The 11903-nt window shown below is 44.6% G+C and overlaps 1 pseudogene; it reads right to left on the bottom strand.

Annotated features, from left to right (window-relative positions):
* Positions 1 to 254: 254 nt before the first annotated feature.
* On the bottom strand, positions 255 to 372 carry LOC126475995 (5S ribosomal RNA; annotated as a pseudogene).
* Between the last annotated feature and the right edge of the window lie 11531 nt (positions 373 to 11903).

Raw genomic sequence — 11903 nt, 5'->3', positions numbered from 1 at the left:
TCAGACGGAACATCCGTCGTGGCTCGCGTTGACGGCTTCTCAGATTGTGCAATTAAAGAAGCCTCCGTCTTCAGGCCACGAGTGACCTACCGGGACCATCCGACCGCTGTGTCATCCTTGGATGCGGATAGGAGAGGCGTGGGGTCAGCAAACCGCTCTCCCGGTAGTTATAATGGTATTCTTGACCGAAGCCGCTACTATTCGGTCGAGTAGCGCCTCAATTGGCATCACGACGCTGAGTGCAGACCGAAAAATGGCAACAGCGCATGGTGGCCCGGATGGTGACCCATCCAAGTGCCGGCCACGCCCGACAGCGTTTAACTTCGGTGATCTCACGGGAACCGGTGTATCCACTGCGGCAAGGCCGTTGCCAATTAATGAAGCCACTGAAATAAAAATCACTGATAACACCTTCAATAGAGACGGTGGCCTGCAGCTCAGGACGACTGGGATCAAGGAGTGCTTGGCCGAAATCTCGTGTAAATTTAATCACTTGACGCGACTGGAAACCCGTGAACTTTTTCTTCAATGTTACCGCCGCGAGGCTCTGCAATCTTACATGTCGAATCGTCGTTTATCAATCATAAAACTTATCAGTCGATTCTCTAGAGCTAATTTCAGTACGTGATTAACACTTAGACCGTACGGCAATATGATTTTTGTAATTTTGTGTATTTTTGGTAATTAACTTTCAGCACTTAAATTTCAACCCGTCAAAGCCGTTCGATATTACTCTCAAAAATTATCTAGAAAATCGGCTTCGAAATTTTCCGAGCGTTTTAATACCTTAAAGCAAGGTAGTCTGATAGACAGTGTGGCTGTGTGTTAGAATACCGACTCGTCTTGTAGAGGTCCTGGGTTTTGGCGCGCTTGCTGTACAGCAAACGGGGACGAGGAGACACAGTGTATAGGCAGCAGTGACAAAGGTAACATTCGCACAGAGCAGGGTGCGTCTTCCCTGGAAAAAGTTGCACAGTAGCCTCGGATGACGAGTGCTGAATGATTAGGGCTTTAGTGCAAGTTGTTGGACTATTTTATTGACGTTAAAATGACGCCAAGAAAAATTAATTAGTCCATACTTCAAGAAACTTGTACTGAGTACCATGGGTAGTATAGCCACCACACCCAACGACTACAGCCAGAAGGTTACGAACTGTATAATCAGAATTGTAGAAGCGTAAACCATTAATTCAAAATTAACTTTTTTTGAATAATTATAGTGTTAAAAATAACCCCGTTATTTTATTCCGAGTAAACCTGTTACGAAAACATCTGAAGTGCTTCATTCTGTATCTACAAGCACTAATTTTCATCTTTGTACAAATATCTGTGAATAATTGTTGAGGACTGACTTTTAAAGTGCACGATACTATATGATTTACGTAATAGAAGCGCTGAGGTGAAATTTTGCTGAAGTACGAAGTAGATGTTTTCAGATAACTTTAAACATATTAATATTCTTACTCTCTTTGTGGTAATAAGTAAAGCGAAAGTGAGTAAATAAGTTTTGATAGAAAGATGAACCTTGTCGTACGTAAATACTGAGCTTCTGCAAGTTTAAGTTTTTAGTAAAGACAAAATTATTTCAGTTATAAATGACATTCAGTAATGTACAAAGAGCTATAAAAAGAAAATTGCTTATGTGGGTCAGTAATACTGAAGTATTGTTGCATAAAAATACTTAATGGCAATATAGAGCTACTACGCCATACCTTTGGCTTTTGATTGATAATTTGTTAAGAGAAAGGTATAAACGAAGTATCTTAATAAATTTAAGTGTGTGTATTATGTTATCAGAATATTCAAGTATTTAATTTATTGGTTTTACAAAATGCAAACATAGAAGAAGTGCTACTCTGAGATGAAGAGGTTGGCACAGGATGGGAATTCGTGGAGCGGGCCGCATAAAAAAAAAAAAAAAAAAAAAATTGCTCTAGTTGTAAAGTAGCAGGACCCGCCCATCATGCTGTCCCGTTGGCTGCACACAAAGTGGAGAACTTCGCTTGGGGACAACGCGGTATTCTCCTAGTGAACATGGAAGCAGTAAGTTTTGGCAAACCGGCTAGGAGATTACAGAGACATTCCTCAAATTTTCTTGTCCCAAATCATCCGGCATGAGTTCGGACCCTGGGGACTACACATACGAGAACACGTTGGTAAGAACGTAACATTTTTTGTAAAGCATCGCATGTCGTGTAAGTTCACTGCCATTCACAAGTCTGTAAAACAAATAGACACTGGAAAATAGCTACACAGGCCAAAACTATTTTGTAACTAAGAAGAAAATTTAACAAATACTGGGGTCGTCCAGAAAGTAATAGCGCGCATTTTTTTTCTCATCCGACAACAATGTTGTGAATGCGAAACGCTTGGTTTCCAGTCTTTGAAGTTTCTTGACTGCGCGAACGCCGAATTTCCATTGTCTCTGACCGTGTAACTACAACAAAGTTTTAAAATGGCATCTGTAAGTGATGTACGTCGCAAGCAATGTGTGATTATTGAATTTCTCACTAGGGAGAAAGAAACTGTCGGGAATATTCACAAACGACTGTGTGAGTTCTGTGCAGCATCTGCAGTCGACACGAGTACAGTTGTTCACTGGGCACGAGTGGGGGTGAGGCTATCAGAAGGCGGTTCGCCAGAGCTCCATAATTTTCAGCAAGCGAGGAAAACGTCTACGGCCGTGACACTTGACATGGTACAGGGTGCAGATGTTCTTGTTCGCGAGAATCGACGCGTTACGACTCGGCAGTTGGTGCTGCTACTGTTAATCAGCAAAGGAAGTGCGGACGCAATTATCCACACTCTAGGATACTCAGAAGTGTGTGCAAGAGAGGTTCCGCCTTGTCTTACGGTGGAACACAATTCTCACAGAAAAAAATTTGTTAGGAGTTGTTACAACGTTATGAAGCTGAGGGGGAGGCCTTCTTGTCCCCTATTGTGACAGACAGGAAAACCTGGCTTCATCATTTTGAGCCCGAAACAAAAGAACATTCAATGGAATGGCGTCATTCTCACTCTGCGCACAAGAAAAAATTCAAAGCATTAGCTTTGTTCGGAAAGATCACAATGACTGCGTTTTGGGACCGTAAGGATGTGGGATAAAACCAATAATTTGGAGGCACGTGTGAACACTTTATCCACACTCAAGCAGCATTTCCATCGCTTCTGTGCCATTAACAACCCAGAGTATATTTTGATTCAACATGATAAGGCTCGGCTTGACGCAAGTCTGACGTCTTCTGAACACATCACGATACGGGGTTGGTCCAGTATTGCACCACCCTCGCTACAGCCCTGACCTGTCCTCCTGGCTGGCCGGCCGCGGTGGCCGAGCGTTTCTAGGCGCTTCAGTCCGGCGCCAGGCGACTGCTACGGTCGCAGGTTCGAATCCTGCCTCGGGCATGGATGTGTGTGATGTCCTTAGGGTAGTTAGGTTTAAGTAGTTCTAAGTTCTAGGGGACTGATGACCTCAAATGTTAAGTCCCATAGTGCTCAGAGCCATTTGAACCATTTGTCTCCCTCGTGCTTCCACCCGCTTGGGCCTTGAATGTACAGCATTTATGAAGATATTTTAAGGGCGACGAGAAGGTGATTTGAGGAGTGAAGAAATGGCTTCGTGGCCAGAACAAGGTTTAGTGCCGACAGGGTATACACTCCCTTATGTGTCGCTAGAGGAAGGCCGTAGAACTGGAAGGAGATTGTGTGAAAAGACAAGGTGTATAGATGAAACATCATTTTCCTTGTGTGGAATGAGTAACTGCTGAAAAAGAAAGGGAGGCGACCCTGTTATTGCAGGCTATGAGAAAAATGTCGCCTTCAAAGAGTAACGATCTTGAAACAAAACTGGACAGATCTGAACATACGTGTGGCAGTACAGATTACAAATTAAAGAACGAAACACGCAAAACACTAGAATAAAGATTTACTGCTGTTCTACGCCCTCAGAATATGGGTGAAAAAAGAAATACCTCAAGTACATTACAGAGTGCAGAAAAGAAGATTCTAAAAAGAACGATAGGTTACTGGAACAGAACTTATAAGATGATACGGTAGGGACTAGAAGTAATGGGAGTCCAGGAGCATATAAACAAGTTTCCAGACGACTGGTTCTAATACATACAAACAATGAAGTATAAAAGACGTCTTTAGATAATATACCATATAGGAAGAAAAGAATTTTAATAACTAAGAAGAAATGCAAAGAATTTCTGAAGAGGAATAAGCTGAAAAGTCTAATCCGTAAAATAAAGAAGAGGAACAACAAAAGGGAGAATATTCAGTCTGCGTGTAGATTATGGTTGAACGTTGTGTGTGTGTGTGTGTGTGTGTGTGTGTGTGTGTGTGTGTGCACACCAATACTCTGACTAAAAGCTGCCTGTAAATACACTAGTCGATGTTATAAGGTTACAGAACTTTTGTTTTCTACATATTTTCTTAAAAGATCTGCTCTTTTATGTTTCTTAGGAGCGTTATGGTGATTTGTGATAACCGAAAGTAGCAGGGATGAAAGTTCCTTCATAGCAGCTGATGGCGAAAAATCATGATTTTCTGAAGTGTGAATCACCAGCTACTGAAAATATTTCGCCATCAGCGTTATCAGCAACAGCAGGTATTTGACGTCCATATGGAGAAATGCTTCTTATATAAACTCCCCACTTACTCCGCCCTTCACACATGTGCTTCCCCTTTCCTCCTGCGTTTTTTCTATAAGAAGTCACACCCACATTGCACTCGGTATTTGCTTCGGTGTTTTATTGTCTGTGAGGGCAGCAAAGAACTTTCTCCGACCGTGTACCATTTATTCGGCTCGCTACATGTCCCGCCTAACTCCATTTCATTTTTATTGCAGCTTCAGTCACGTTCAGCACTCCAGGCCGTTTCCTGATCAGTGGGTTTGCTTTCCTGTCTCTGCTAGTGATAATCAACCACACATCTCCTTTGCTTCTTGCTGAATCCTCAGACTTCCTTCGACTTTAGTAATGAAAATACAGCATCTCACTTACATTAGTGACATCTGGGAATAGGCTTTGACTGCAAACGTTTCGGTTGAGACATACGTAGCCGGCCGGAGTGGCTGAGCGGTCCTAGGCGCTACAGTCAGGAACCGCGCGACAGCTGCGGTCGTAGGTTCGAATCCTGCCTCGGGCATGGATGTGTGTGATGTTCTTAGGTTAGTTAGGCTTAAGTAGGTCTAAGTTCTAGGGGACTGATGACCTCAGAAGTTAAGTCCCATAGTGCTCAGAGACATTTGAATCATTTTGAGACATACGTAGTGTCGTGTATACATGATTTTCTCCTTTCCTTTTCTTTATTCATTCTGTTCTTCTAGAGATCACGTTTCAATTTCAATTTCTCCTCTTTCATTGTACCTTCCTTTTCTTCCAGTATATCTCCATTGTTTTCCTCCGCTTTCTTCAGATCACTTTGCGGCTTTTTTCTTTCACTTTCGTCTCCGAAAACTCGCCATTTTTTAAACCTTCACTGTTAACTCTTTCTCTTTCCATTATTTCTTCTTCTCCTATGTTGTTTCGTTCCAAGTCTTCACTAACTTCCCCCACCCACCCCCCACCCCCCAAGATATATTGAGATCCCATTCTTTATTATCATCAATTAAATACAGCGAGACAGCGATTATCCGTGTTAATGTTCGTATAATCGAAAAACACGGATAGTACAAAGTACAGGAAACTGCTTTTTATTGCTTTTACTAGACTTGCTGCATGCTATAATTGAAAACGCACTGTGCGCGCAAGTACCCGAGCGGTCTCAGGCACCTTGCCACGGTCCGTGCGGCTCCCGCTGTCGGAGGTTCGAGCCCTCCCTCGGGCATGGGTGTGTATGTTGTCGTTAGCGTAAGTGAGTTTCAGTTAGAATAAGTAGTGTGCAAGCCTAGGGACAGATGACCTTAGCAGTTTGGTCCCATAGGAACTCACCACAAATTTAAAAAAAGCACTGCATTAGTTCCGCGTTAGTCGCCTCGATCAACGGGCTGAAAGTGATCGACAGAGAACTCGTAGCGAAACAGGCTAGGAAAACATACAGACAGCACATCAGCCGCGGACATGTTACAAGGTTGGAGTCATTGTATTCACCTGAAGCTGAAACAGGAAACAACAGGAACGTATTTCAGGGGTCCCCGACAGTGGGACCGCCCACGCGTCGTCTTTCGGTTATAAGACATGAATCACATGCGTAATAATGAATTATAAACGAAAATATTCGTTCTGGTTATAACCGAATACTACAGAATAGCTACTTTTCTCAGTATAGCCGAACACTGCACAGATTAGCCGCAATTCGGATAACCCCTAGCTGGATACTCGAGAACTTGCACTGTGTCCAAATAATGGCAATATTCTAATCCTAACAGTGTCTAATGTATTTTCTATGTTTTAATAATTTTCATAAATAATTCTTAATTTCTAAAATTGTAAAGTTTTGAGAGACTTCGCCGGCCAGAGTGGCCGAACGGTTCTAGGCGCTACAGTCTGGAACCGCGCGACCGCCACGGTCGCAGGTTCGAATCCTACCTCGGACATGGATGTTTGTTATGTCCTTAGGTTAGTTAAGTTTAAGTAGTCCTAAGTTCTAGGGGACTGATGACCTTGGAAGTCCCATAGTGCTCAGAACCATTTGAACCATTTTTGAGAGACTTAATATTTTTCATACAATTCTTATGTCTGGTACTTCCAATTTTTCAAGCTCGCAGTTCAGTACTAATAATTCACTAGCTTTAGGCTCTCCAACTTCAGTACTGTGTTCTAGTGCTTCGTTTTGGGGTTTACAAATAAGAGTTTGTTCTTGGAGGTATTCTCAGTAATGCTATACATAAGCTCTTTCCATACCGCGTATTTTCCCTCTCCGTGTGGAGCTCAACAGAAGGCTGCGCTGTCGTCGAGTTTTGCATTTCCATTGAGCAGGGCCGTGCGGCGAGTGAATGGCGGGCGGGCGGGCAGACAGGATATTCACGGCGAGCAGGAAGCGCGCGCGGGATCTGCATGCAGCCTGCGGCCCGCGCTGTGGCGTGGCGGGCCTTGGCCGCTTCCTCCATCACGAGCTGCCAGCGAGGGGGCGGTGGGGGCGGTGGGGGCGGCGGTGCCACCCACGCCCTGTCGCCGCTCACGTACGCTGCATGCATGCATTCATACGCCCAGGGCAGACTTGCTACCTGCTGCCGTAGCTAGCCGTCCGAGCCGCAGCTGCGTCCAGGCTGGTACACAGTCCACACTGCAAAAAAATGGTTCAGATGGCTCTGAGCACTCTGATCTGATGTCATCAGTCCCCTAGAACTTAGTACTACTTAAACCTAACTAACCTAAGGACATCACACACATCCATGCCCGAGGCAGGATTCGAACCCGCGACCGTATCTAATATTTTGGCTGGAGAGTTAATTGTACATGAAACATGTGCCGTATATCATTTCAGGCAACACAAAACTGCAGCAGTTATACGATGAAACACTGAGCTGTGTTTCAGTTGCACCCACAGCATCTATCGTCTCGATGTCTCGTCGCTTTAAAACTAGGTATAAGAAGGTGAGAAATGCGGCAAGTGTTAATGGCGGTCCTCAACTGCAGAAAGTTGTAGGAATAGGGGAGTCATGTTGGTGAACGCCGAATTCATCGTCACAGTGTGGAAGGATGTACGAGAACTTTGCCGAAGGCACGCATCACACAAGTCTGCTATGGTCTTATGGCTACCTAGTTCAAGGCAGGCACTTAGAATACGAATTAATTTTTAGCCAGCACACAACATGTATAGGACTACCGTATAATCCAGTATTAACTCTTTGCTGTTTGGATTATATTGTCACGAAACAGTGAAAACATTTTTTGGGTCAATTTCCTTTTGGCTGCCCCGTGCGGCAGTAAGAAATCAGGGTAGATATTGGCGATTTGAGGGAAAGGGAAGGCAGCAGGAATAGCCAACTCGCCCAGTGGCTACCATTTACCTGACGAACTGCGATGGAGGGCTTTTAATGAGTTCCAGGCAGGTAAGATGCTGATAGAATTAAACAGCTACCTAGATGTTCGTTTATCAGTTCTTCATTTTTCTAGCAACAGTTACTAACCACAAGCCCGACGTACAGAACTTTGACTTAGAAACGACCAAGCATCCTCGACAGGATAGTGCATGAGAAGCCAGCACAAGATCAAGGGGGAAACACTTTCTTCGCGGGCAGGTAATACCTTGTCTCGACAAACGATTTCACTTTCTTTTGTATCAAGTGCTTTGTGTAAGTCTTCCTTGTGGTATGAGGCCGTGTCTATAAGGTATTGCAGGTAATTGTTTACTATTATCTACATCTATACTGAGCAGCCACCTTCTCATCTACCCTTTAGGTTAAGGCGGCCTAGAATGTGCTCAATCAAAATTCCAATACTAAACCTCTCTGTTCTTCCTTCGATCCTCTGAACAATAAACTAACCTGATAAGCAACACTCAAGACACGTTTGAATGATTCATAAGCCACTTCATTTCTGAGAGACTAACTTTTCCTTATGGCTCTTCCAATAAGCTTCGTCCTGACATGCAATTCTCCTGCCCGAGGCAAGATTCGAACCTGCAACCGGAGCGGTCGCGCGGTTCCAAACTGAAGCGCCTAGAGCCGCTCGGCCTCACAGGCCGGCCTCCACACTGCAACCTTGTAATTAATTCACAGAATGACATCTGCATCTACACCCGTACTCGGCAAGCCACCGTATCGTGTATGGCGGAGGGTACTTTGTACGACGACTAGTCATTTTCTTTCCTGCTCCACTTTAACATGTGACGACACTAGTTCTGTAGCTCTACTCATTTCCTTTTCTGTTCCACTGGCAAATAGAACGAGGGAAAAACGACGATCTATATGGTTCCTTCTAATCCCTAATCTCTGTAATCTTATCTTCATGATCCTTAGGCAAAATGTATGTTGGCGGTAGTAGAATCGTTCTGCAGTCAGCTCCTAGAAAAGAACATTGCCTTCCTTCGAGTGATTCCTATTTGAGTTCCCGTAGCACCTATGAAATACCTACGCGTTGTTAGAACCCACCGGTAACAAATCCAGCACCGGTAACAAATCTAAGATCCTAAAAACGCGAATAGTGTTTAACAATGGGTCGCACTAATGTCCTACATGCGGTCTCGTTTACAGATGAACCACACTTACCTAAAATTCTCCCAATACACTTATGTTGAACGTTTGCTTTCCCTATTACGGTCCTTAACATGCTCATTCAATTTCATACTACTTCGCAACGTTACGGCCAGATGTTTAATCGACGCGGCTGTGTCAAGCAGCACACTACGAATACTGTATTCAAAATTTATGGGTTTGTTTCTCCTACTAATCTGCATTAACTCATACTTTCCTATATTTAGAACTAGATGCCATTGATCGCACTAATTATAAATTTTGTCTACGTCATCTTGCATCCTCCTACAATAACTCAACGACGACACTTTCCCATAAACCACAGACTGCTGCTTATCCTGTCCGTCAGATCATTTATATATAGCCGGCCGTGGTGGCCGAGCGGTTCTAGGCACTACAGTCTGGAACCGCGCGACTACTACGGTCGCAGGTTCGAATCCTGGATCGGCCATGGATGTGTGTGATGTCCTTAGGTTAGTTAGGTTTAAGTAGTTCTAAGTTCTAGGGGACTGATGACCTCAGAAGTTAAGTCCCATAGTGCTCAGAGCCATTCGAACCATTTATATATATAGCAAATACCAGCTGTCCTATCACACTTCCCTGGAGCACTCCTGACGATACCAGTGTCTCTAATGAACACTCGCCGTCGAGGACAAAATACTGGGTCTGAGACTTAAGACCTCTTCGAGCCACTCACATACCTTGGAACCTATTCTGTTTGCTTGTACCTCCGTTAACAGTATATATAGGGGTACAATGTCAAATGTTTTATGGAAATCCAGGAATATGCAATCCGCATGTTGTCCTTCATTCATGACTCGTAGGATCTCATGTTAGATAAGGGGAAGCTGAGATCCGCACGACCGATGCTTTCTAAAACCGTGCTGATTTGGATTTGAGGACAGAAGCTTTTCCAAATGTTCAAAAGTGTCTGAATTCCTAAGGGACCAAACTGCTGAGGTCATCGGTCCCTATACTTATGCACTACTTAAACTGCTTGTGCTAAAAACAACACACATACCCATGCCCGAGGGGGGACTCAAACCTCCGGTGGGAGGGGTCACGCAATCCGTGACATGGCGCCTCAAACCACGTGGCACCTCCGCGCGGGAAGTTTTTCCCGCTCGAGAAAATTTACCTTGTTCGAACCGATATATATCTTCAAGAATTCTGCAGCAAACCTATATTAAGAATATTGGTATGTACTTCTTCTGGTCCGTTTTCTTCATCCTTCTTATATACAGGAACCACTTGCGCTTTTTTCCAGTCGCTTGTGACTTCGCGCTGGGCGAGGGATCCGCGACAACTGCAAACTAAATGTGGGATCGATGCTGTAGAGTACTGTTTGCAAAACCGAATTAGGATTGCATCTGGACGTGGACAGTTATTTGCTTTCAACTCTTTCAGCTGTTTATTTATACCTGCGACGCTTGTTACTATATCCTCCTAATGTGAGTGTACGCTAAGCGACAGTAGATATAATCATTTTATGCCGTGTTCTCGTAAACTTTCTGAATAGAAAAGCAGTGCCTGTGAATCCTGGCATATTAGTTCGTGTTTTCCTCGGTTCTGGGAATGCCGCTAGTCGGGGTGCCGCCAAGCCTTCGGCAGTTAGTTTACAAAAACGGAATTCCGAGAGGTGTCCCACCCGAAATTCTCACGGGCAGCGGTCGTGCGAGTAAGCCACTTTGAGCATTTCTCAAGTCGTAGTTCAACGAAAGCGCCTTTCAAAGCTATGGGAGCCATGTGAGGTCCTGAGACATCTGAACAAAGCTCATAGGTTGTCCTGAAGACGGAAGCAGGGTTATAATTAGGAATAAGGAAATTGGAAAGACACCCTCGGGCCTCGAAACCCAATACCGTTGGGGTCGAAAAAGCAAGAGTTGGCCAAGGGAGGCCGACAGGGAAGGAGAAAGAAGGAGTCTGACAAAAGTAAGTGGAAGCAATGTCAGCCTCAGCTCGGGTCCCCGCGGTCGCCACCCGCGTACTTCTAGCTGAAGCCCCTGGGGGATCGGTTTCCCTACTACCATTCTTATTTGCTACACTACGTGATCAGAAGTATCCGGACACACACAAAAACATACTTTTTTCGTATTAGGTGCATTGTGCTGCCACTTACCGCCAGGTACTCCATATCAGCGACCTCCGCAGTCATTAGACATCGGGAGAGAGCTGAATGGAGCGCACCGCAGAACTCACGGACTTCGAACGTGATCAGGTGATTGGGTGTCACTTGTGTCATACGTCTGTATGCGAGATTTCCACACTTCTAAACGTCTCTACGTCAGTTGTTTCAGACGTGATAGTGAAGTGGAAACGTGAAGGGACACGTACAGCACAAAAGCGTACAGGCCGATCTCGGCTGTTGATTGACAGAGACTGCAGACAGTTGGAGAGGCGCTTCAATCCGGAACCGCACTGCTGCTACGGTCGCAGTTTCGAATCCTGCCTCGGGCTTGGATGTGTGTGATGTTCTTAGGTAGTTAGGTTTATATAGTTCTAAGTCTAGGGGACTGATGACCTCAGATGTTGAGTTCCATAGTGCTCACAGCCATTTGAACCATGTGCAAGATATAACGTGAGAAAACAGCAGGCTGAGTTTCTCACGAGCGGCTGTTTCTAAATCCGTGCTGATTTGTCGACATAAGCTTTTGCGTCTCAAGGAAATTTATTATATTCGAACTCCGAGTGTCGGTTGTAACCCCAAGATGGCGGTTTCTACCAGTGATGAAAGTTTCACGGTGAATGGTATCCTACTGCA

This window comes from Schistocerca serialis, chromosome 4, assembly GCF_023864345.2.
Source record: "Schistocerca serialis cubense isolate TAMUIC-IGC-003099 chromosome 4, iqSchSeri2.2, whole genome shotgun sequence".
Taxonomy (NCBI): Eukaryota; Metazoa; Arthropoda; class Insecta; order Orthoptera; family Acrididae; genus Schistocerca; species Schistocerca serialis.
The sequence above is the reverse complement of the archived record's forward strand: the minus strand, read 5'-3'. Positions and strand labels throughout refer to the sequence as shown.